The 27,471-nt window shown below is 33.4% G+C and overlaps 1 protein-coding gene, 1 long non-coding RNA gene and 1 other non-coding gene across 4 annotated transcripts in view; 2 read left to right on the forward strand and 1 right to left on the reverse strand.

Annotated features, from left to right (window-relative positions):
• LOC118192073 (uncharacterized) overlaps window positions 1-27,471 on the forward strand; it is a 544,392-nt gene that overhangs the window by 350,625 nt on the left and 166,296 nt on the right. The gene's annotated exons all lie outside the window — the stretch shown is intronic.
• Window positions 1-27,471, reverse strand: part of LOC118182984 (uncharacterized) — a 137,601-nt gene that overhangs the window by 7,404 nt on the left and 102,726 nt on the right. For both annotated transcript variants that reach the window (XR_004757156.2, XR_004757155.2), the window contains exon 4: window positions 5,928-6,167. This is a non-coding gene — a long non-coding RNA (uncharacterized LOC118182984). The remainder of the gene's footprint in view (window positions 1-5,927; window positions 6,168-27,471) is intronic.
• On the forward strand, window positions 21,844-21,916 carry TRNAA-CGC (transfer RNA alanine (anticodon CGC)). Its single transcript has one exon. It is a non-coding gene; the product is annotated as a tRNA-Ala (tRNA).

Genomic DNA, 27,471 nt, shown 5'->3' on the forward strand with positions numbered 1-27,471 from the left:
TGTCAAACTCTAAAAAACATTTTTAACTGTCCCAACATTATTGAAGAAGTGAAACAACAGGAGTTAGAGTAATATTTGTAAATTTTGCAGAACTAATATCAGTGGTTCTATAATTGACAGATGAGAGCAGATTCTGAACACCCGTGTGGTTTACGTAGACTATTCGGGTCTAGCCCACACTCCGCAACTATCCAGGCAACACCTCTTGGGCCCCATAAGGGTACACATTGATCCTGTTTCATAATACATGCTTACATAGTCCATACATACACATGCTTACATAGTTCATAACAGACATAGTTCATACATGCTTACATAGTTTATAATACATTGATCCTGTTTCATAATACATGCTTACATTGTTCATAACAATTTTCATTGTCCATAATTATACATGTTTCATGATATATACAGTACATATGTAATGTTAATCTCTACTAAATCTGCAGGAAAGAGAGGAAAAAAAGAGAGATTGACTGGGATCTATTCCGCATTGCACAAGTCTGTTCCCAATTCCTCCAGTTTCTGCATTATCTTGCAAATTTTGCTTCGAAATGCTGGTTGTTTGATCAGATAACGCTTATCAGAAACTGCCTGTTCCGGAAGCTGCACATGCTACTGTGTGGTTAGAGGGCATTGGATCAAGTAATGATCTGGTTTGCCCCTGGCTCCACAGACACATCTATCGGTATTTGCAGTGTAGAAGACTCAGTTCCTCTGTAATGGCGGAAGCGAATGTATAGGATTCCCAAACTAAGGCTTCTATTTCGCCGCTCCTTCGAAGACTTCGAAGGAGTCTCTCTATCCGGCGCGTTGGAGATGTGCTTTGGCGAGAAGTGTTTAAGACTTTAGGAAGCTTCAGTTAAATTCTTGCCAACAGATTGTCAAGATTTAACAATCTTGTTAAATCTTGCCAATATCCTGTACGTAAAATACTTACTTCACCTATGGCATCCAGGATCATGATGTATAAAAAGCCCTGCGAATAGCGGATGAAAAGGATTTAAAAGGCGCTTTACATGAAATTCGAGGTAGCGCAGCAAATACTTCTTTGAGTCCACCACCCAGTCAGAGCTGCTGATGTTCAGGAACTAGTGAAAAAACTGACTGCTCGTCTAGCCGATTTAACCGTGGACACAATTGCCTTGTGGTGGAATACGAGTGAGTGCGGGGAATGGTAAAAAATCCGCCCCAAAGTGCTGGTACAGCGGTGGTGAAGATCTTGTGTGAAGAAATTGCACCCAAGACACGGAAGCTAAAATCTTTCTCCAGCAAGGAAACAGGAAACTATCTCGAAGAGCGAAGTTTCCAAAATATTCAGAAGCTCCATTTTGAAGCACTTAACATTTCTAACAGGAACTAGTGTTACCATCACCCGAAAAGGCTGACCTCAAGAACTGAAAGCTAAATTCTTCTGAACGCTGACCTGGTTTACCCTCCAGACTGTGCCCGGTGATAAAATCGAAGTCGATGGAAAGTTAAACGCTAACATCACATTTAGAGACATACGTGGCCGATATTACATATCCTTGCATATTCCGATTAGACAATCTAAGGAGATGCATAAATTCCTTGGACATTACCCAACTGCATTCTGCCTCCAAGGACATAATTCTGCTGAGAATTAAGGATAAAATGTAAATTATGCCCATTAAATCAAAGCTCAAGACCATATCACAGTAACAGAAAAAACAGAATTTTTACTTCCTGGATCCACAGCTGAAAATATAAATTTCCGATATGGAGTAATGTAGTAAGTTCGATACTATAAAATAAAATTTAACTCGAAAATTTTAAGGTGTAAATTAACTGATGCAAAAATAAAAAGACAGGAATCCATATGGTACATACTACGGCAGCTTTCTCAGTCTGCTTACTTTTGTCTGTTACTTTAGAATAGCACTTCAAGGTCTTAGCGACCATTCTCTCATTTATGACTGTAACGTTTGTCGTCTTCACAGCACACATATCCATGTGGGATTATAGCAAATCAGAAGATTCGATTGTTTTTCTGCAGCAGTCATTCCCATGGTTATCAGGTATGGTTTGGGGAATGAAGTGGCCTTGAAGTACCCATTCTAATGTAACAAATTATAGAAGGGTTGAAAGCAACATTTTTTCTCTTATTCTGAAATTTATGTAGCCTCTTTACTCATAAATATAAATCCTTTTCTAAAGATGAATTTATGAAATAGTTAGTTATTATTTAATTAAGACATAATAACACGCCGAATAAATACTAATTCAGAAGTCAAACAACAAAAATCAGCGTTATATTTACAAAATTTTCACAGGACTAGTTTCGATGGTTTTACCGAACCACCATCTTCAGCTGCAAAACCGCAAATGAACAAGATAGGAAATAATTATTAGATAAGATAAGAAAGCCTGGACAAGAATAAGCAAGTGGCGCCCTCTGTTGGTAAAACCAGAACTAAAACATAATTTCTTTAAAGGCCGAAGGCAAATTTGGATTGGAATTAGGATCGTTAACTAGAACAGAAAGATTTCTATGAATGTGAAATGCCTCTAGAAAATCCAGTTCTCCAATGGAAGATGTTTTTTGAATAATTTTGGCAGCAGAAAAACTGAAAGTGTGGTTTTCGGACCAACAATGTTGAGCAACAGAAGACTTCTGTGTTTCCTTTTTTCTAACATATGCCTCATGTTCCTTGACGCGAAATTTTAAGGCTTTCTTAGTTTGGCCAATGTAAATTAAACCACATTGGCAAGGAATCCTATAAATACCCCAGGAATTCATATCCGGAATGGGGTTCTTGAGTATGGAACTCGGAATTTTATTGATGGGAGAATAAACAACCCGAAAGTTAAATTTCTGCAAAATATGTGCAACTTTATAGCTAATTGATGGAAAGAAGGGAATGACAACAGAATTTTTATAATCTCCTAAAACAAGATTGTGCCTTTTAGTGTGTTGAGATGAGAATTTTTTAACTGCTTGATTAATAATGTTGGGTGGAAAGCCCCTGTCAATAGCTATTGCTTTTAAATACTTTAGTTCTTCATCAAGGGCTAGTTTGGAGGAGCAAACTTGAAGAGCACGGAAAACATAGGAATAAAATGAAGCTAACTTTTGTTTAGTCGGATGACATGATTTAAAGTGTGGTGGAAGGCAAACCGATGAAGGTTTACGGTAAACCGTAGTACTGAAGTTGGATGTGTTACGTGTGACCAGAATGTCGAGAAACGGAAGAGAATTGCAAGTCTCAACTTCAAAAGTGAACTGAATAGCAGGATCAATAGAATTCATTGTTGAAAGAACTCTATTTAAATCATCTTTATTACCTTCAAACAGAGTAAAAGTATCGTCTACGTAGCGGAACCATGCCGGGAAGTTTAAAGTTTCAAACAATTTTGATTCATAATAATGCATGTAGATATCAGCCAGGATGGGACTGAGGGGGCTTCCCGTGGCTAATCCCTCAGTTTGCTTGTAATATTTATTTTGGAAAACAAAATGTGTTTGTTTCAAACAGAGTTGAGTGAGAGAAATTAGCTCATCAATTTCGATGCAAGAGAAATGAAATACGCGAAGTCTGGTTTCTAGACATCTTAATGCACCCTCCACTGGGACATTGGTGAATAATGATTTTACATCAAAAGAAACCATGAGTAAATTACTAGGAGAAATGTTTTTAACTTTTTTTACAAACTCTATTGAATTTTTTATGGTGTAAATGTTATTGTCTAATAGAGTTGAAAATCTAGAAACTAAATATTTAGCTAATGGATACGAGGCAGTACCTAAATTTGATACAATAGGGCGGAAAGGAATACCACTTTTATGAATTTTGGGAAGAGCATATAATCTGGCACAATTCGCAACAGATGGGATAAGTGAATGTTTTAAGTTGGCTGAAATGATTTGCGAAGATTTGATCGCAGTTTTTATTTTTGACAAATCCGAAGGTGAAGGATCTTTAGGGATCGGATTATATGGTCCTTCGTTTAAGAGTTTAGTGACACCATCGATGTAAGTGTTCCTATCCATGACGACTATCTGGCCACCTTTGTCGGCCTTTGAAATAATATCCGGGTTAGAATGAATTTCACGCAATGTAGCTCTTTCTCTCGCAGTTAGATTTGGTTTCAAAGGTTTATTATTCAATTTCACATTATGAGCGATAAGATGCCTAATCATTTCTTTCTGTGAATCTGAAACTTTACTGAACTTGAAAGCTTTTTCGATAGGAGCCAAAATCTTTGGAATCGAGGGTTTACAGGTTGTATATTCTTGTCCAGGCTTTCTTATCTTATCTAATCATTATTTCCTATCTTGTTCATTTGCGGTTTTGCAGCTGAAGATGGTGGTTCGGTAAAACCATCGAAACTAGTCCTGTGAAAATTTTGTAAATATAACGCTGATTTTTGTTGTTTGACTTCTGAATTAGTAGTTATTATTTGTGAAATCATGATAATATGTAAATGCTTAAAATAATTTTCCTAGGTCAAAACAGTTCTATTTCAAGAATTTCTGGCAAGATATATTAATGTAAGTTTATTTTCAGAAATAGCAGAAATCAATATACTCATAGAATTCGGAAAATTAAATGTCAGAAGAAACTAAGTTTTAATATTCATTAATTGTCATTTATATTGGTTTTTACTTTTAGCCACATTTTGATAAGACCGGTATTATAAATTACAATTTCCATTCATTAATTTATTTTATTTCTTGTGGGCATCTTATGACTGCACTTTCTGTGAGTTCGTATGGTCCCGATTTTCCACATTTTAATTCAATAATTCATTTAGATTTAGAATGTTCCTAATTTATACTTCTTTGCTGTCTCTGTATCGCTTAATTAATTTTTAATTAGTTTCCCTCTCTGTAATTAGTTTCAATTCTCCTATACCTCCCCCTCCATAATTGTCTTTTACCGCTATGATTGATGAATTAATTTATCTATGCAAAGTATGTGAATAGGAAAATAATTAACGATGCCAAATGTGTTAAACAAAGTATCTTCCTATATGTATCGCCTCCTATGCAGCTCTGAATTAATTTAAGAAGGGATTCATGCTAAATGCTGCATTGCTTTTCGAGAAATATTTTATAACATCAAAAGGTTAGTAAATAAATGTGTAATTCATATTTATCCTAAAAGAAGATTAAAAAGTGACTTTCAGCAATAAGTTATATTCTATCTGCACAGGTCTTGCTTCCAGTTACTATGTGTATATCTTGTAGCAGTACAAAATCATTATTAACTAATAAATTGGAGCTTAACTTGAACTAAGCTAGTAATTGAATATCATATTGCTCTATTAAGACATTAGGCAATCAATATGCAAAACCTACACATATATTTTTAAGATAATATGGTATTTGTTTGGTTTTGACGAAATTTATACAACATATTACCAAACTTCATTCAATGTTTAATCTTCCATCAATGGATAACTCCATTTCATTTTAAATATTGAACTTTAATCTTTGATTCCATATGTAAATATGTATGTATGTATATTATGCATTTTCGCACACGTGTAAATATATATGTATTCCGATCTCTAAATAGAATAATATGGATAATTTAATGCATTTATAAATTCAAAATACTTTTGGGGGGCAGTCGTATAAAAAGCGTCATTCCTTTAATAATCTACATCATACTTCTCCTAAAATTTCTTTGCTAAAAATAAACTTAAATGTGAATCAAAGTAATTACAATAATTGGTATTTACAAACTACCACAACCAACCTGGCGCAATTTGGCGAATTTTTACGGATGGAAATGCAAAAGTTATTTAGCATGTGCAAGTTGTTGGTTTTCGCGCCCTCGGTTTTAGAAAGATTCTCAAATTATCGATATTTATAGTAAGTTTGGTGAACAATATCAACATAGGAAAAAAAACATACTTTAGCAATTTAAAATACATACATTAAAAAATAGAATACTTACATTCTTCTTCGAATCTTTATATATATTCGTTATTCTTCTTCGAAGTACACACCGATCTGTTTTCACTTAAAAAATATCAGAGAATTGTGGATACTCGGCTTTGTGCAATCTTCGGCAACAGCGGCTGTCTGAAAACGCATTTCCTCTTTGTTCCCTTCAGAAAAATTTTCAGCAAAATTCTGTATTTTTGCAGAAATTTTACCGTAGTTTCTTCCATTGCATCCAAGAATTGCATCGATACTGTAAAAGATTTTTAAATATGTTTGAACCAGCAAGCGACAAGTAAATAAATTAAGAGCGAATATGAGTTATCTACAATGAAAATTTGGAGAAGAGTTGTTTGAGTCATTCTTCTGACATTTTCCTACTGGCTAATAAAATATTGCGATATTGGCTGTTAAAATATTCGAATCCCAAATCTGAAATTATTATTGCGTATGTATGAGCCTGCGTCATTATCGTTACATAAGAAGAGTGTGGCATAGGTTAATTTATTGGCAATAATTAATTGAGCACCATATAGGTAACAGTACGACTTTGCTCTGTTCTGAACCCTATTTTAATTTTTTTAATGTATCCCGGTGGGGAAGACGGATCGGAGGGTCTCCCAATCCTCTTCCCCTACTATAAACTTCTCAGGACTTTCAGCTCGCAGAGTGTCTCCATGCCGAACGGAAGCTTTACATTTACAGACATACTTGCCTTCTGCGAGATTCGAACCCGGGGCCTTCGGTAAGGCAGTCGGTGTCACTAACCACTCTCCCGGTTGGATTGCGTATTTAAAATATAAATACAATAAGTAACTTTGTACCCTTTTGTAACATCAAGAATTAATACTGTAAAGAAATAAGTAAAAAATATTAATAATATAAAATTATAAATAAAAAGACTTCAGAAGTTAAATTGAAGTGTTACATATATCGTAATACCTCTTCAGGGGATTGGGATCTAAATAATGCAATGAACAGTTTAATAAAGACAAAAAAATCAATTATTAAAGCTAACTTTTATATTGTACTTTGTTTAATATTTTTTTAAGTTTATTACAGTTGCTAGAAATCTGGATTATTTCTAGTTCTTTCCACACTTTTTCCAATTTAAGTTAAATCTAAATATTTGAATCCAGTTTTTTCTATTATACATTATTTATCGAATTATATTTTCTCCTTTTGACATAGCTCAATGGGTAATTTTTTTTTAAATTTATTTAGCTCTTACAACTGGACTTAAGGTATCTACTTGGCCGTTGTGCTTTATTGTTTTGGTTCGAATAGAATCATACTTTTTTAGTCAAGCAAAGGTTGAACTATATTTATGAACAATATAACTACTAAATTTTGCTGTAATTATACGATTTTAAAAGCGCTCTTGGTTTTATTGCACTATTGATTGCGTAGCTCAGAAACTTTTCTGTCCGATTATGTTATCTCGTGACGTCAATACCCTTGAAGAGATATTTGAAGACATTTAACACATTGATTTAATTTTCGAATTCTTTTTTGTTTATTTGCAGAGTCTCGTACTCTTAGGTCACGTCAAATGTGTGGGAACTCTGAAGACTACAAGCGAACTTTCGCTTTATCTGGTAGGTACCACAGACACAGAGAAAGGGCGTAAAGGGCACTTTTATTTAGCTCAAATTAAAATTAACCGAAGGCACCACTCGTTCTTTGGAAGCCAAGAATTATGGCTTAAATCAGAGACAATGGATGAACTAAAACTGAGGCAAGTAAGTTAGCCTAACGGCTGCACAGTTAGAGAAACGCGCAATCTGGCTGTAATCTAAGGTCGACGTAGCAACCGTAATTATGAGAGTAACGCAATGCTGCAGCATTCTACTCGCAAAGAAATCGAATTAGCAACGTGGCCTTCAGGCAGACAGAACACGCTCTAATTTTACCTTCTAAAACCTTCCTTAAAATATTCTCTTGTTTCTACCTCATTTGCATATCATGCGAGCTAGAAATTTACATTCTGACAGGAAAATGGAAATGAGAGAGATGAGAAAGACGATTAATATAAAATAACTTGTTAGAAATTAAACGTAAACTCTACATGCTCGTTTCTATTATGCATGTTCCGACTTATTACAGTTCTAAGCTTCTGCTAATCCTAAGGAATTATAAAGTAATTCGTTTTATATACACTGCTGAAATAAATTAAAAGAATTTTCATATTTGATCTACGATCCGCAGAACTACTGGAGAGATTTTAATAAAATTTGGTGTGAACATAGGTTGATACAATACAAACAAAATAAACATTTAATAGTTATAATAGACACACACATGTTTGTGTGTAACATGGGAGGGTTGCAGAAGACACAAAAGAAATGGATTAATAGGGGGTATAGTCCCCTCTTACAGCCATACAGCCTCGCAGCGTGATGTCATACTGGAAATAAGCGATAAGCGACGGAGGACGTGGGCACTGTCCCTTTACCATTTGGATTAATCAGTACAGCACCACGTCCACCTTTATCTTACATTTCATATTACATTATATATTACGATACATGATTTACACATTACATTATATACTACATATCAAATTAATACCTTATCCTAACATTACATTAACTTCACATCAGCTTATTACATTAAAATTCTTTTCTAATAAACCCTATATTGGTACATTATAAAAGGGTTATTTTGCACAGGATTCGCATTAGACACAGGATACGCATTATATTATCATTATACACTGGGTACACATTACATTATATACGGGGAAATTAATGATACATAGGAACATTATACGCAATAGGGGGTTATAAGCACGATACGGGTTAGATTATTCACATGAAATTAGTTATACACAGGTATTGCATTATACAGGATAACTTATTCACATGATAGGCTTCTCGATACACTGCCTACATCGTTATGCATAATACTATTATAAAGTTTGTATTCACATTTCTTCAGTTGGGCTTTGCATTCTGTGTCATGTTGCTCATTAATCAGTACATACTACATTACATATTACATTGCATATTATGATACATATAACCCTATTACGATTTCATTACATATTACATTATATATTATGATACATATAACACTATTACGACTACATTACATATTACATTATTTATTATGATACATATGACACTAATACGATTGCATTACATATTACATTATATATTATGATACATATGACACTATTACGATTACATTACATATTACATTATATATTATGATACATATGACACTATTACGATTACATTACATATTAGATTATATATTATGATACATATGACACTATTACGATTACATTACATATTACATTATTTATTATGATACATATGACACTATTACGATTACATTACATATTACGATACTTGGCTTACGTATTAGATAATGTACTACATATCAAATTAACAAGATAGTTTATCAGTACATACTACACTACATATTTTATATTACGATACATGGTTTACACATTACATTATATTCTACACATCATATTGACAAGACAAAATAACGCCTTACCTTAACATTACATTAACTTCCCAATACTTATTACATTAATTTTCTTTCCTAATATACCGTATACTGGTAACAGATACATTATCATCAGATTGTAATAATGTTGTTTTGCACTGGCTGCGCATTCAACACAGGATGCGCATTAAATTATACACAGGGAAATTAGTGATACGTAGGAAAAACATTATGCACAGAAGAGGGTATATACATGATGCGTGTTAAGTTACACGCAGGGAAATTTGTTATAAACTGGTGAAACATTATGCAGGATAAATTATACTGACTAACTTATACGAAAGTTCATATTACATTACTCCTTATAATTAAACCGGTAAGCTTTACAATGTTATTCTGTACCGAAGTTCTTTACACTTATAATACATTGCTTAATCATTACATTAATATATTTACCATGTACAAAAACATATAATGGATTACATTAGCATTCCTAATATACATAGATTACTTTTGCATTTACAGTTAGCATATTACTGCAGAATTTTGCATCTGTGCATTTCTCCATTACTTACATTTCGCAGAATGTAATATAGAATAGGTCGCGGTATATGGATGTGATGGTATTAGTACGCGTAGTACATGAACTGTCCCGCATTGCGTAATTTGCCAGTATTGACACGTTGCTGTTCTGTTGAAGGCAGTTATACGCGCTGCAAAGTGCATAGTTATATGCACGATAACTGACCTCAGTGCGTAATGTTCATTACTGACTCAGTTCATTTGCAATATTTACAGTTTTAGTTTGTGAGCTGCTCGTAGCACATCATGCCGATAGTTATATATACATGTAGTTTGTATGACATTACAAATTTAAGTTTTTAATTTACGTTTTATTTTTATTAATTTTATCGTGTAAATACAGTTTTTAATTTACACGATACATGGCACATGATAAATGGCGTTGCACACTCCACCTTGCATCAGTCCTGTGGCAATTGGTCCCACTCATTCAGCAACGCTGTTTTCTGTTCTCGGATGGGTGTTGTGAGTTGAAATTGCCCTCCCATAGCATCCCAGACATGCTCTATAGAGTTGGGGTCTGAAGGCCTGGCTGGCCACTTCATTCGGGGAATATCCTCACTCTCGAGAAATTCGTCGGCCAAAAGACCTCTATGTGGCCTCGCGTTATCGTCCTATAAGATGAACTCGGGGCTCACCGTAGCCCGGAAAAGGCTAACAAAGGGCTACAAGACCTCATCCCTGTACCTAACACCAGTCACAGAGCCTATGTCAACGGATATAACGCCTGTTTTTCCGCTGGCTCCGCCTACACACATGTGTACGTTTACGTATTTGCAGTACAAGATTTGCATTTTTATCTAGAGGTAGTGGTTTTTGCTTCCGTTCAGTTCTTTCCTGCAATTCGATAAAATATGCAAATTCTCTTAATTTATTTCACCAGTGTATTTCGATGTTGTTCAATGAAAGTACGAAAACATACAGGGATAGCATTACTATAGTACTTGAAAGCTTCGGGATGGTTGTAGTTTTGGTTCGATAATTAGTCACAGAACATAAACTTCTCTTTGAAACAACTTACATTTTCCAGAACAACAATGAAACATAACAGTGCCAGGCAGAATTTACTGCCACATATCAATAACTTCTCTTCGCTACGTCATTAATATCGTCCCCATGTTCTTATACAAAGATGCTTACAGATACCGTAGGTTATGGCTTCGAAATTCATGTTTTCATTATTCCAGTAATTCGGGTTATTTCGTGTTCTAAACGTTGGAAGAAATAACGACTACGATGTAGCAAAAGGCATTCACTGGTTTGTAGACGTACAACTGACGCCATAAATTTTGAAACCCTAGCCAGTTTCTCCGTTAGATGAAAGAGAAGTTCGCTGTGAACCATTCAAGTTAACGCAGATCCTCTAAAAATTGCATATGTAAATAGATGCTACTCAAATAATGCTAATTTTCGTTTAGGGATAAGGTTTTTCAATTATATTCAACGCAAATTAGGCTTATTATTTGCGTGTTACAGACAGTGTAAGAGGTTAAGAAACAATGCACTTATCAACATTTTGTCGTACAGCAAGAGTATAATTGTTTTAGTACAAGGGACAATTTGCCCTAAAGGACTATTAATTTCGTTTTGGCATTTTGTGTCGAAAACTTTAAAATGCTCTATAACTTTTCAAATCGTTGCCACCATATATAACCGCCCTGTCTTATATTTAAAGAAATTAAATAATGAAGAATCTACATAAATGTATGTATGTTTCTCGCATTGTGATAAAACAACTGTACCTAGAACTGTCAAAATTTGAATAGCGTAATCTTCCATAGAATATGGGCATCTGGAAGCCCTCATTTGAATTTGAAATTTGTTTTATTATCGATTTAATATTTTGTAAAACTTCAACGAATTTTCGATTAAAAAACTAAATGATTTCAAAGCGAGCAATGGCAACACCATAAGGGAAAAAAAACCAGAATCTTCATCTATCTTCAGAATGCTGATAAAATTTTGACTAAGTCCGACTACAGCCTTTCTGACCTGATAAAGCGGTAGATTCATCTCTCTGTTCACTTTCTTTGAAGTTCATTATTTTTTCAAATTCATAAGACTTGGTGCTTATTCAGAAATCGGCATATTATTTTTCAAAGAATAAACCGGAAAAAAAAAAGAAAATCTGAAAAGTTTTCCGATTTGAAATTACGTCCAAAGAGGCATTTTTTAACATTTTGTGTGTTACCTGCTAAATATCATGTTCTTGGCACTTAAACCACAAAATTTAGTTCAACAGCAATATCGAAAAATAATTTTAAACTGAGCATATCTTTAGAATTTCCGATACAGAGTCTCGCGCGCTGCAGATAAAAATGTTTTTCTGTACGACGTTGCCACTGCTCGCTTTGAAATCCTTGAGTTTGTCAATCAAAAATTCGTTAAAATTTTACAAAATATGAAATTGATAATAAAACGAATTTCAAATTTCAAATTTTGGCTTCCAAATGTCCATATTCGCAGTAGAATTACGTCATTCAAAATTGGATGGCTCTAGGTACCGTTGTTTTATCACAATGCGAGAAACATACATACATTTATGCAGATTCTTCATTATTTTATGTCTTCAAATATAATGCAGAACTCTAAAATTTGGTGGCAACAGTTTGAAACGTGATACAGCCTTTTAAAGATTTCAGCGCAAAATGCCAAAACAAAAGCAATAGTCCCTTAGGGACAAAGCCCCTTTGGACTAATAATTTTTTTAAACAATTTTGTATGTCACAGTAAAGTATCTGTAAAAGCTCGTATTACGAAGATAAACATGTCTTATTTTGTACAAAAAATATGAATCTTTCAGATTAATATTTGAAAAGCATGAAAGAAACATTTTTAGAGTTTTGCTGATACTTTTTATAGAGCAACAGTATACATGGTTCAGGTTAAAATAATTTTTAACGGCATAATATTTTCTTTTCACTTGCATAGAATGCGTATACTGATAAAGTCGTAAAAATAATACTTCTTTTTTTAATGGTAAATAAATATTCTACACGAGAGCATATTCTTTCTTTATCATTTTTCAGTCAGCAGAGCATTAAATATTAATCATAATAAAGTCAAAGAATTATGCAGTAAAAAAAAGAGTTTCTGTAGCATTTTACTCCTTTGGAAAGAAAAGGAAAGAGATTAAAAAAGAAAGAAAACATGCGGCAAAAGCGCGCGAAGCAAAGCGGAACAGGCGGCTTCAAATTCAAATGCGAAAAGCCTCGCTGCACTTCTGTAAGCTTTAGGAGCTGAGTTGAGGAAAGGAACGAATGAAAGAGAAGAGAATACCTCTTCAGAAAGAGTACGTAGATGGAAACGAAGAAGACGAGTGCGGTTTTAATATCCGCACCCGATATTCGAGGGCCTTCGAACGTATCGGTGTGCCTATTCGAGCGACAAGACTGCATTTGCGAAGACCTTTTTAAGTTCTATGCAGCATTGCGATCAATATAAAATTTAAGTGCACTCTTTGAAACATCATTGAAATTTCAATCTCAAGGCATTTATAATTATTTTACGCACACTTATGATACATAAAAGTTTTATATGCAAGTTGGCCATTTCAACTGATTTAATATAGAGATAGAATTACACAATTTAATACTTCGTATTTTAATATCAAGAAAGCAACAAGCAAGGTTCTAAAACACACCTGAAAGGGGTTATTGCTTTAACTGAGGCGGTTACGTAGGAAATAAGTTTTGTTGCTAATACGTTTTTAAAGTTTTTGATGAAGAACCTTCATACTGAAGGGAAAAAAAATTTGAAAGCTTTCAGATTTTATAGGATGCCCAAAGGGGCGTATTTTTCATTTACACATATATACACGTTACGCGAGCGTTTGGGCTAAAAATATTTAAAAACAAAATATCTTTAGAATTTCCGATAGACAGTCTCGCTCGCTGGAAATAAAAATGTTTTATTCCGTACAATATAGTTCCATATGAAATCAATTGCAGTTATTCAATTACAATACTTATTACGGTAATACAGTGACTGGATCCAAATGTCGCCAAATGGTCGCAAAGTTTGGCGACTTTTTTCATTTCTCGCCAAATTAGAAAAATAGACTTGCTCCAGTATTCTTATTTTGCGACAGATCATCGTCTCTTTAGATTTTCATGTTACATTATACAGAAAAATAATACGATTTCGCATATAATTGCACTAAAATCACCTATCTATGTACAAAACTCGTAACGATATGTATAAAATAGATTATACAACAAAAATAAATTTACTGGTCGCCGTTCGGCATTATATCAAAAAAGGAACATTTCACTCAGACTCACTTCTTATTCCTAAGTATTCGACAAAGCCCACCTTCCCTATCAAGCATGTAAACGTCTAAATCAAAATTTCTAAAAATCGCCTAAAAAACATTTCATTGACCTCCTTGTCGTCCAAAGTCATAAAAATAGCTTTTCCTGAGGGCATACCAAGTGATTCCAGCTGTTCAGACTATTTAATTCTATTTCTAGGCTTATAATCATTGCAAACAACTTTGCCGACTTATGTCTCCATGTTATGTAATACATGCAATAATCAAGTTCTTGTTTTAATGGCATTTAGTCTATTTATTATTGGAGTGGCAACGCCATATTTGTTTCATGTAAACGTTGCTTAGCAACGTAAGAAATTGTTAAAAATTGTTATTCTGAAAGTTTTACCAGCTAGTAGATGTATGAAAAATTTGTAACTAAAAGACTGTATTCAAATTATCTATCTACGTAAACTAAAAATAAAATTTATCTTTCACTAAGAATATCATCTGTTATTTTTGTTAAATACTGTTAAAACGTATATTTAAACTTTCAAACCCATTTCAACTGCTACTTGAGAAATATTTATACTTTGACAAGATTCAGTTTATCTAATACTATAAGGTATTTCTTCCGCCTTCTTAGTATGCCTTCGGGGTGTAGTGGTCAGCACACTCGCGCGTATTCCACAGGTCCGAGGTTCGAGTCCCAGCGAGGACATTGCACATTTTTCATGTCTTCTGCTTCGAAATAACCTAATGTCTCTACAGTGGCGCCCGAATTAAAAAAAGGTGGTGGATGATGATTCTCGAACCCCAGGATTTGGGGACTGGGTCCCCTAATCCTCAGTCGCGCTTTAAAAGGAGGAATATATAAGCTGTTTCTCCCGCCTCCTTAGCATGCCTTCGTGTTGTAACGGTCAGTACGCTTGGCATATATTAGAGAGGTCCGAGTTTGAGTCTCGGCCAGGGCACTGCTCCTTTTTAACATCTCCTGCTTTCGAAATAAAAATACTGAATTAGAAACTGCTTTCGAAATTTCTAATGTCTCTACAATTTATGCAAACTAATTACTCATTTGGTATAAAATCTTTCATTTTTTATTTAAGTTTGGAGAGTCATTAGGTTTGTTGAAACAAGAAACGTGAAAAATGTGTAATGCTAGTGGGATTCGATCTCAAGGCCACCCGACTGCTAGTCAGACGTACTTCCAATTACACAAGGAAGGCACGTGATAAAGAGAAAATACCTTACATTTTTACTAATTTGAAAGGCCGCACACAACTTCAGAATGTGTAGCATATTACTAGCACTTAAGACGTGTCTTTTGCTTTGAAGATTTTTTTGGTGAACGCTGAAACAGTTCCAGCATGGGAACTAAGGATTCATCACTTGTAGCCGTGGGAGATCGCCCTGATCGGCACATCACACACTGTTCCATGATCCTCGAAGTTTTCTCGTAGACGTGTAATTATTAACCTTCAAAGTGGATTAGCTCCATACTCACATCTACAGTGTTTCTGAGCAGCAGCTACGTTCTAAACTTCCAGCACCCCTTAACAACCTGCATCCACTTAAATATACGTTTAGCAGTATTAACGTACATCCGCCATGTCGATATTAGTCTCTTAGCACTAGAAAGGTTCCGCAGTTAGATTGACGAATCTGCTGCCACATGTTGTGGAAATATAATATTTCTTTTTCCTAGAAATTTAACATTATGGGTAGGAACATGAACTTTTGTGGTACAGTTCAGAGTGTGTATACATTTTAATGACGCATCCTGTATAATATATATATATATATGTAACAATATATATATATATATATATTGTTACACACACACACACACACATATATATATATATATATATATATATATATATATATATATATATATATATATATATGTAATAATTTTTAAATGTGTAGATGAAAAGAGTGGAACTTTTAACAGCTTAGATACTGCGTAGATGACCGAAAAAACCGTAGTGGCTTGTGGTAGCAGAGTAGAAAGCATGATGACGCAGTTTAGCACAACGTATCTTGAAAAATCACAATCTTTATTATGTTACGTATATCAAACCATCCTTTTGTAGATAAAATGTTTCCTAATTATATGTGAATACAGTAAGTTCCAATTTATAGTACGACGTCATCTTATGCAAGTAAGCAGCAGCATGGATGAAAAGCGTCTTGCCGGCAGGAGAGCTTATGCGGAAAAAGGGAGAGTGTCGTAGCACTTCAGAGGAAGAAGCTTGGGAAATGGAAACGTTTCAGTTCAGAGTTTTGGTTTGCAATTAATTTGATTGTACGAGAGGCATCTAAATTAAAACGTTACGTAAGATCGAAAAATCTGGAGAAGAGATGAATTTAGGGGCAGATCACCAAATTTAGAATGTTAATTTTAAGGTCGCCAATTATTGTTTTGAAACAGCTAACATATTTTGTCACATCTTACATATATATATTAATTATTTCGTTTTCTGAGGAACGGAAATACACCTTTAAGTATATCAGCTTGCTGGCAATATTCTTTATGTAATTACTAGCGTAAAAAGTTTTAGTTTAACTAACCAGTTTCCCTTTCCTTCAGTTGTCATTAAACTGTAAAAAATTATCGCATTTTCAAGAAAACGTAGCGAAATTCAGTGAAGAGATTAAAATGTTTAGTTAATACGCTTAGCTTGTAGTAATTCACTAGTGACATGTTTGCAGCCTATTGACTGGGCGAGAGTAAAATTAAAGTGGACTTAGTTTAAGGGGATGGCATGCTTAGATAAGATCAAGTCAATTTAAATTCATTTTGGTTAAGAGAGCTGAGCTGATGTGGGGAATTCTATTAAAACAGCCATCCCTTTAACCTTTTTCCATCTCTCTGACTTCTACTGCACACTTTTAGTGTATTTAATTACTTGTAATTTTGTCAATTCTAGAGTTCCTTTCAGTAGAAAATTTTAGTTTCTGCAATCCTGTGATAATGGTGGCGAGTTTCTTAAGATTGCATTTTAATTTCTTGTTATATTAACCCAGTTAGTTAAACTATGAGATGAGAAGTAATTCGTTAACTACGGAATATGTCTAATCAGTAACAATAAGTAATCAGTTACGATCTGAAAAATTGTTGTTACTTTACAAGCGTGTAATAAATGAGCATCAGACCTTTTATTTTAATGCTGAAAGTATAATTTGCTTCTCAAGAATTTCTCTCGACATCCAATTAACTCAATTATTTCCAAGAACACAACTTAAACTCAAATGTACCATCTATTAAAACGAGTTCCTATTTTAAGCACTGTCCGCAAATTAAAAGTGGAATCTACTTCTGATCCCTTCTAAACGGCGGAATGCGACAATGTGACAGTTCAGGCTTCACATGAAACATTTAAGGAATTTCTGAACAATTCCTCCTCTTCCGAGACCAAAATTAAAACACTTCCCAACTCCTGGAGGGGGTAGAAATCTTGAAAAATAAAAGGATCCAGAGGGCGTGATGTTAAAAGACGAAATGAAAAAGAGGGGTCTGGGGACTTGAGAATCGATTTTTGAAGGAGTTCTGGATGGAGAGCTCGTTAGCGCGACACAAGAAACCTCAGTCGGGAGGTTATGGATGAGGCAACGATCTGCGGCTGTCACGCGCCGAGCTAGAATCACTCGACCATAAATCAAGCCACCACCCCATCTCCGGTGACCTCTTCCGTGCTTTTGGAGAGAATCTGAGCGCGTTTAAGTCCACCGGAAGTGACAAATTCGTCTGAAATCATTCTACAAACTTCCCAGTTTTTAATGGTTCCATCCCGTAAAACAATACAACTAGAGAAATTTTATCTAAAGACTGCCAATTAATGATAAAAACTATCCCAGTTTTTTTTTTTTTTTTTTTTTTTTTTTCAAAATCATGTTAATAGGAGGCTTTCGTGTACGAAAGAATTCAGTTTTCTTATGTTACCATATATTTATTCCAGAGGCTTTTACGGCATTTTCCTACATCATATTTATAGCACTCCTTCGTAGGAGATTTATATACCATTGATATCTAGAACATAAACTAGCACAATTTGGATATTTTTCTTCAAACTGAGCACTGATTTTTTTAAGGTGTCCTTGCTAATTATAGAGTGCAGCTGAAATTTATCTCGGATCAGTTTCCGCTTTTCGCATCGAAAACTTTTCAGCAGTTTGTACATTATAACTGCTTTATTTCTTTAAAAATTTATTTTACATATATTTAGTTTTAAAAAAATACTTTTTTTACGTACTTCAGAGTTATGAAGATGTTGCCCGAAATGATCGAATCACTAAGACGTACTTTAACAAGTTCATTTAGTTTTTATCGATTGCACAGTAACCCATCACATTTTCATATGATTAAATCACATGTATTCTCAAGGTTTATTCAAAGATTGGTAGAAAAGTCAAATTGTCGCAAGGTTGAAAATTTGATTTCTGATTTGTAAAACTTAGTTAGTGAAGGAAAATTAAGAGCTTGACTTGGTTCCAAATTGAGGGCTGTTGGTGCATCTGTTTGTGCATCTTAATTTTAAAAGTTGTTGGAATATATTAGAACTGTTGAGAATGCACTCTGTCTAAACTAGCAACAGCATGTGATATTCTTGGCGCAGCATCATCCGCGAAATAACGTTGTGAGAGGAAAACGGAATTTACTAACACAGCCGAATGAGCGTTAAAGAGAGCTGTTATATCAAAACGAGGTCCTAATGAGAAAAGGAATGAATGCTCAGCTTAATATGCATCTATAGAACAAGATTTGGATGCATACAGTTCGAAGAAAACCGCATAAGCAGAGTATTTGTTGGAGAACTGCTATCTCAAATCTTCTTGTTTCATAACTAAGTGCAAATAGAAGGGTAAGCGCGCCTAAGAGCATAAAACGGGGACTATTTATTAATGGAACAAATATTATTTTCAAATTTGTCATTTTTCAAATTATTTTCCACCTCAGAACGTATATGCGAAGAATACGAACAGGAATTGCCGATTCCTGTTCCGTTGTCCAAACTGTCTATTTCCTACAGTAAAACATGATAATAGTTCAGTTATAAGGTATTTCTCCCGCCTTCCTAGCGTGCCTGCGTGGTGTAGTGGTTCTGCACGCTGGGCCGGTATTACAGAGGTCCGTGGTTCGATTCCCGGCCAAGGCGATTGCTAATTTTTCATCTCTCCAGCTTCCCAATTACCCTAATGTATCTGCAGTGGTTCTCGAACTAAAAGGGTGTTGGATGATGATTTTCCTTACCCAGGATTTGGTGATTGGGTCTCCAAAAACCCCAATAAAGGGGGGAGTATATAAGATGTTTTCCCCGCCTTCCTAGCGTGCCTTCGTGGTGTAGTGATCTTTCTAATTTTTCATCTCTTTCCAGGGATCCGTAGTCCAGAGGTCCGTGGTTCGATTCCCGCGAAGACGATTGCTAATTTTTCATCTCTCCAGCTTCCCATTTAACCTAATGTCTCTACACAGTTATTCTTTGGGTAGATACATGGCTTCTTGTAACAGGTCCAGTTATCTCTTTCTAAGAAGGAATAAATGTTGTTGCTTACGTAACCCTTTAAAGTGAACACATTCATTCCATGGATGTAGGAAAGGAAGGAGGGCCCAACCGACACTAGAAGTGAAGCAATGCTTTGAAGCTTGGGTCACCAGATGGGGTGTTCTTTGTTTACATTCAGAAGCTCGCTTGACAGGGTTCTGATAGTATTTCGACACACGACAGTTCCATACAAATCGAAAAAGGGACACTTTCGCATGAAAGAAACATTCATAGTGTGATGGATAATAGCAATTTGTATAGTTTAGTGACATTTACGCAAAAATTACATTTTGGATATTTTCGATAACTAACAACAGCGATTTTGATTATGAATTTGTTTTATAAAATTCTAAGCTGTTGAATACAAAAATATAGATTTTAAGAAAAATGTTATGCTTAAAGAATGAAAAATACCTTACGGTACATTTAAAATTGTATACGTCTTTCGAAAACCCTTGATAGAATATTCACTACTTTCGGATGTATGCTAAATTAGTGTAAATTACTTTACACGAAAAATATAGCGAATGCACAGAAATTAAAGATTTGCACATGCCGGAAATGAAAAATAGGAAATATGTATGGGTATTTATGCATGTGGTTGCAAAAAGCATGTATCTGCCTTTGATAAAATACATAAATATTCATTAAATTATTTATAAATGTATTTGAAATGAAGAATTTATTCACTTATAAACAACTGTGAAAGTACTGTGAAGAAATCTAATTATTAAATGTATCTAATTTATAATGATTATAAATGTTAACTAAATATATAATAACCCTAATATTGAATTGTAAACATAAATTGAAATCCTGTTGACAAATACGTTATAAAACTATTTAAGCAAGAATTGTTCGTATTGGAAAGCAATCTGTTAAAAGGTATTGTAAAGCAAATGCTATGAGATGCGCACTTAAGAACGTAATAAAGAGTTTTGGAATATGTATTGTTGAAATGAAGGGTAAAAACATTCTGATAAGTATAATTAAAAGAATTATTCCCCTTACATTTTATAATAATTCAGTTACAAGTTTTAAATAATACTTTAAAAGAAAACTTATTTTATTCCCTTTCAGAAATGTTCATAGAAAGTCAAGTACTATTTAAAGTATTTCGCTAATTCCTAATAATCCTCTAATTTAAAATGAACCGAATAGAGCATTAATTATAAATTGACTTACATTTTTCTATTTAAAAGATGCCTCAGAAGCTAAAAAATCATGTCATATTTAAGAAAGTATTTTAGGAAGAAGTTCTATAAATAGAAAAGAAATAATGCATAATTTAATTATTAATAATACAATTAATTAATACAATAAACTTTGATCTTAATTTTTGTACCTTAACCGAATCAAATCGAGTTACCTTAATTTTTTTTCTAATGTAATTAACCAAAACTTGTGAAAATAGTTCATTCAAATTAAACCATTCTGAGAAAACTGTCCTGTGAAAAGTATAGCATTTAATTCCGTTCAGAATGAAATGTTGTTTAAAAATATGTTGTTTTCACATACTTAGGACTCTGAAGTGTTGTATAAAAAGAAAATATATACATTTATATGTATATTTACGACGTAATTACAAAATATTTACATCCGAACGCGTCAAATCCCATTGAACTCAATGGTAAATGACCCAATGTTTTGGTCACCACGTAGGGATCGCGGTGCTTCAGAGCAGGGTATGGGAGAAACTTGTTTAGGGCTACTCCATCTTACTTCCTACCTCCATGATTCATTCGGTACTACGGCCACGGTTTTTTACTGGCGACTGCGTCTTCTAATTGAAAATGTCCTAATTCATTGGAATCAAATTGTTGAATTTGAAATTCTGAAGATGAAATTACATATTTTAGTTTCCAATGTTGCTCATTTCGTGGCCTATCCCAGGAGGACACAGTACTAAGCTCTTTGTTTATGTTTATTCATGTATTTATTTTTTAATTCCATCGACGGGATCCAACAGGCTGAAAAGCACCTAACCCAGTGGGCCAGCTGTTCCGTCGAGGGTGAAAAGAAAGAAAGTTGCTTTCTCAATCCCCAGATGTAAATATTGTAAGGTATTTTCTTCCACCTTTCCACATGCCTTCGTGGTGTAATTGGAAGCACACTTGACTCGCATTCGAGAGGTCCAGGATTCGAGTCCCGGCGAGGGCAGGGACTTTTTCACGTCTTTCACTTCAAAAATGCTAATGACTCTACAATACGAAAGAACTAATGTAATCTGTGCTAGAAAGTGGTGTAAGATCGCATTTTCTTTTCCCGCATTTCTCAAAGAATCAGATGAATTTCTAATAGACAAATCGTGTTAAATACATATTACCACCATCTAAACGTCTTATGCGTCCCTTTCAAGAAGACCATATCAATAAGCAGTTCTGAATCGAAGACACTGCTACATCACATAAAGTACAAGATCCTTGATATTTTAAGTGTCTCCATCATTTCGGAAAATCCTTGAATTTTAGAAATACAAATGACTGAGGGTCTTTCTGACATTAAAATTATTAGCAAACGCTATACATTAACGTTTCCTTGAAAACAACGAATGAATCTAGGGCAGAAATTGATGAGAAAAAACAGAACATTTAATTTAGACTAGAAAATTTATAATAGCATTAAATTCATTTTATCTTAACGATAGTGTACGAAATATTACTCGTAAAATGAAGGTAATTTTGATTATAAACTGTGTTCAGAAAAGATTTACATGTTAAAAGGAAAGCTTAAACTCGAAAATACTAAAATATAAATTCAAAATTTAAAACAGAGTTTTGAAACTCCATTCTTAAATCCTCGACTAATCTTTGCTCGTTATTTAGTATACAAACTGGAGTTTAAAATACTAACATAATCATATTTTAATGACTGTTCTAAAAATAAATAAAGTTATTACCTAGCTTTTCAAATAGCTTAAGAAGTCTGAAAATATATTTATTTTAGAAGATTTTAAACGGCTTTTTTTATTTTCTTCGAATAAATTCGGATATTAGTTAGAAATCTTTATTTTTAGTGCTCCAGAACAGTTCTCTTCTAATCCCAAGAATTAAAAGCGGCTTTATGATCATTAAAGAACCAAAATTACTGTTTTCTGACATATTTCAGTGATCTGATATGCTAATAACAACTATACTTTGACAGGAATCTACGCCTGAGAGATAATTATCGTATGCAGGGAAATAAATTACTTTTCGAAACCCTATTCAAAATTCCTGTCAGAAAATTAAAAAAAATGAAGTCAAATTCTAGAACAGAATGATAATTAGTAGCAAGACTGATGGGATGCTATTTAAGGAAAAGTATTATTAGCACTGTATTTGTAGAAAGTAGATTTGGAGAGAAATGTAGCGCATCTTTTACTTTCATTGCTTTAGACTGAGATAATGAAGCATTCACGTAAAATACGAAAGTTTGAATTTCGCTTCTCATTAGAAATATAAATTTTTACCCAGCATAAACTTTATATCAGATTTACGAAGTATCATGGAATGGACATGCACATTATTGGTTGTATATTTGAGGTTTAACAATGTATACATCTGAGCGGCAGTTCATGCTTGTACATGATTCTGTGTAATGAATATGCCCTTTATATATAAATAGAAAGCCCGGCGGTCATACGAAATGACCGCTGTTTTATAAATTGTAATTAAAATGATTTGTATTCAGTTGTAAACCATTTCAAAAACAGATTATTGCTAATGCAAACAAATGTTCACGTTTCCCTTGACACGCTTAATTTGCGTTCAGCTGAAAATTCAGTTTAAAATACAATGTCGGAATAAAATCGGGCAAAATTTTAAACTCTTTACGCGAAAGGATATTTAGCATAGGAGTTTGGGTAAACCTACCTGATGAGATGTACTACGCACAACTCGTTAGTTGGTTTCGTCTCCTTTAATTTCTCAACGTTTGCAAGTTTTTAGGTAATTCATGTGTAAATATAGTTAAATGCATTATAAGCAAGCAACAATTGTAGGAATTAAAAATATTTAAATATTCTTAAATACCATGATAATTTAATTAAAACAATGATAACTGCATGTATGGTATCAGTGTATATGGACTATTTGAATACCGTGGCAACTTCGCCCCACTGGCTAGTACAGTTACGCAAGCAACCAATAAACTATCGGCGACAAACAGACATTTAAGAAGCACATAATATAGATAATAAAGGTATACCGTACCGGAAATATTCTTAATTTTTTTAAACGCTACCGTTTTCTCTCCACTACCAGCCATATGCATTATAAAGTTTGCTAACCTTGTAAGGTTCTGTGAAAATTTTGAAAATATAACGCTGATTTTTGTTGTTTGACTTCTGAATTAGTATTTATTCGGCGTGTTATTGTGTCTTAATTATAGAAGCTCCAAACAGGCTTATTTTTTGCTTTCTTTTTTTGCACGTGGTGTGGCCACCATTTTGTGATTGCATGTGTTTCGGTAAACTGTGAAAATTTTGAAAATATAACGCTGATTTTTGTTGTTTGACTTCTGAACTTGTAAGGTATTTTTGATAATTAACAGTCATTCAGAATCTTTGTCACTTCTCTTTTTCCCTTTCCCTAACAGAATGCAAGTTTCAGCTCGCGTCTACCTAATCGAAAGTTTGAAAGCATTTTAGTTAGAGCGTGTTCCACCAGCTGAAGGCCCCTTTATTAGTTGATAGTCTACGATTCCCATCTACTCCGTTGCTTTATTCTTGCAGTTTGTGCTGTCAGCCGGTGTAGGTTAGACTAACTTGTGCGTTAAATATATCTGCAGTGCATTTGGTTAATTTCGACTTAGATTTAGTTTAAATTCGAATTCCTTTTGATTTCTAGCCATAAATGTTGGCTGAGTTTGTAAGCACCAGGAGTGTCTTCTTTTCAACTATTTATATTCTTAATAAAAGGGTCTTTTACGTCCTTCATACGTGTCTGGTTGCTTTTCAAGGCACAGCGATAAGTCGCTGAGCTCTAGAATCTTGACCTGGTGTTTGTTACCTAAATAAGAGAGACACTAATACCTAATTAAGAGAGACACTAATACCTAATTAAGAGTAATTACATAGATTAGCGAAGTGTGAAGTATAAGATCACACAATCAAGTTTTAAATCATTTTGTAATTAATTTCAATTAAATAGGCTGTTTCTATATTGCATCTCATGTTTGTACTTTAAGGAAATTTTATTAACTGACGCTAGTTTCAATTAATACATAATACACTTTCTGGACTGATTCTTTTTTTCGAAAACTTAATTATTTTACCCATTTTTGCAATCATAAATACGATTTTATATTATTATACAATGTTTTTTTGTTATTTATTAAAATTGTGCTCTATTACTGGTAATGTCATGTATTTCGCTGTGGTATTATTATTGCATGTATCACCTACTTAATATTCTTACCCTTATCTCGTTCTGTCTTCTTCTAAAATCTACTTCCACTGGATGGACAGAGTAGCCTGTAAGCTCACAGACAGACCAGTTCTTCACTCGGTAGAATGAGGGAGGGATTAATGTAGAGCTACAGCTTTTCAAATCAAAATTTAATTTAAATGAAACCTTTCTAACTGCATCGACAACTTTTTCTGGTCTGTCTGTTCAACAAAACATTTACATAAACGAATCAAATATAAAAACAACGAAATTATTCTTTGATACATTTAAATTGAATACATCTTGCAAAATAGTTCTTTAATTTGTTCCATATAAAACAAATCACATGAATTTTGATTATTGTCTAAGAAAAACATGGCAGGCATCTGAGTTATGTTAATTAGTTAAGAGCTCCTTGACGCTTTTAGGGTGTTTTTTAATCAACCTGTAAAATCTCTTTTAATTCTATACAAATATATAATTTCACGATAAAACCGTTAAATTTTAAAGACATTTGCTTTTAAAATTATTTTGAACTTTGCCTTTTACTCTTAAGCGCTAAAATTAAACAGCATCAAGTTCAGAAATTTTGATCTTTTGCAAATTAACCCTAAAAAAGGCAATAAAAATTATTGTAAAATATAAAACATACGTAATAAATAAATATAAAACATATGTAATAAATAAATAATACATATATATATATTGGTCTTTTTGTACTGTACTTACTACCTAGCTTATTAATTATATATATATATATATATATATATATATATATATATATAAATCAAAAAGTAAATATCGGAACGAAACTGGATAAAATTTTCTTCCTTCATATGAAGGCCTAACCTTTCTTCTCCGGGTAAAAAATTACCAAATTGAGTAAACGTAAATTAATGAAGCTTTCACAAATGTAATCTAGAACTGAAAAATAATATGAAAAAAGAGAAACATTTTTAAAAAATTTCAGAAAATTATATGTATAACAAAGCAAAATAAAATTTTTATTAATCTCCTCTGTTTAACGTTTCAAACAGAACTTGTCAAAGGAAAAGTGTTTTGAAGCCTTAAACCAAGTTGATTAATGAATTACGAATACATTTTCCTTCTTCTGAATCATTTGATACTCAAAGCCACTTTTTTTGCTTCTAACCTTCACAATATTCTAATGGTTCTCAAATTTTCAGATCTTTTCCCTACATGTATTCGTACTCAAGTACAACAAAAAATGATATACAAAAGCTAAATAATAGTAAACAATTATAAAAGAAAACCTATAAAAGGCCTAGAGAAAAACCTAAAAAAAGGCAAAACAAACTCATTGCATAAACTAAACTAAATGAAGAAAATTTCTACATCAAGAATTAATGAAAGTTTTTTGCTTCAAAACTGAAAAATAAACTCAGTCGAATTATATAAAGCCTAAGACAAGAGCGGCTCAATAACTCGAAAATTAACCTTTTGTGAAGTTAAAATTTGTGCCAAAAGTTATAAGTTAAATATGTATATATATATACTATAAATATACAATATTTATATACTATGTATATATATATATATTTAACTTTATTATATATAATAAAAAAGACTTTGCAATATTAATGGTATGATACGTAGAAAGTTGAATCCGTAAAGAAGAACAAGAATTTTGATGCTGACGTAAAATGCTGGCATGCCAACCCACAATGAATAGGAAACTGACAGCGGAGGCAGATAAAATCTTCATTTTATTTCAGTAAACATGTTTCGGCTACAAACAACTTGGCATATTATTTGTGCCTATTTCAAAAGGTTTACATTTTTGATAGATTTGCAGTAAAAAGAGAACAGCAGGTAGCAGTGCAGCTAGGTCAAAGAGTAGCAAGCGTGTGCATTATGTTCAGGATTAAATCTCACTTTAGACTGAGATCATTTTGGTTCTCAGTGCATTTTAATTGGATAATTAATACTGCTGTAAAATTATTATCGGCTATTTAGGTTTTACTTCTGTTTAGATCAGCTGAGATGTAAGAGTCATATGACATACATTAGGCTAGAAATGACTCAGTGCAATGGTAAATTACTATTTTTAGAATATAGAGGGAAAATTAATTTACGCTGTTGATTGAAATGACTTATCTTTAACATACTCTTTATTTTCTTACGTATATATATATATATGTAAAATATAAAATATCTAGCTTTCCAAATAATAAATGAACAATCCTTTAACATCTGTCTTCATTCTAAAAATAGGGGAGCAGTAAATTTTCTAACTAAACGAAAAAGATCCGTCATCTAATTTGTATTGCGCACTTATCGATGAAGTCTGAACTCAACACCTGAACATTAAACTGTCATATGATC

This window comes from Stegodyphus dumicola, chromosome 10, assembly GCF_044657685.1.
Source record: "Stegodyphus dumicola isolate Sdum_Otavi_A_Nest chromosome 10, ASM4465768v1".
Classification (NCBI taxonomy): Eukaryota; Metazoa; Arthropoda; class Arachnida; order Araneae; family Eresidae; genus Stegodyphus; species Stegodyphus dumicola.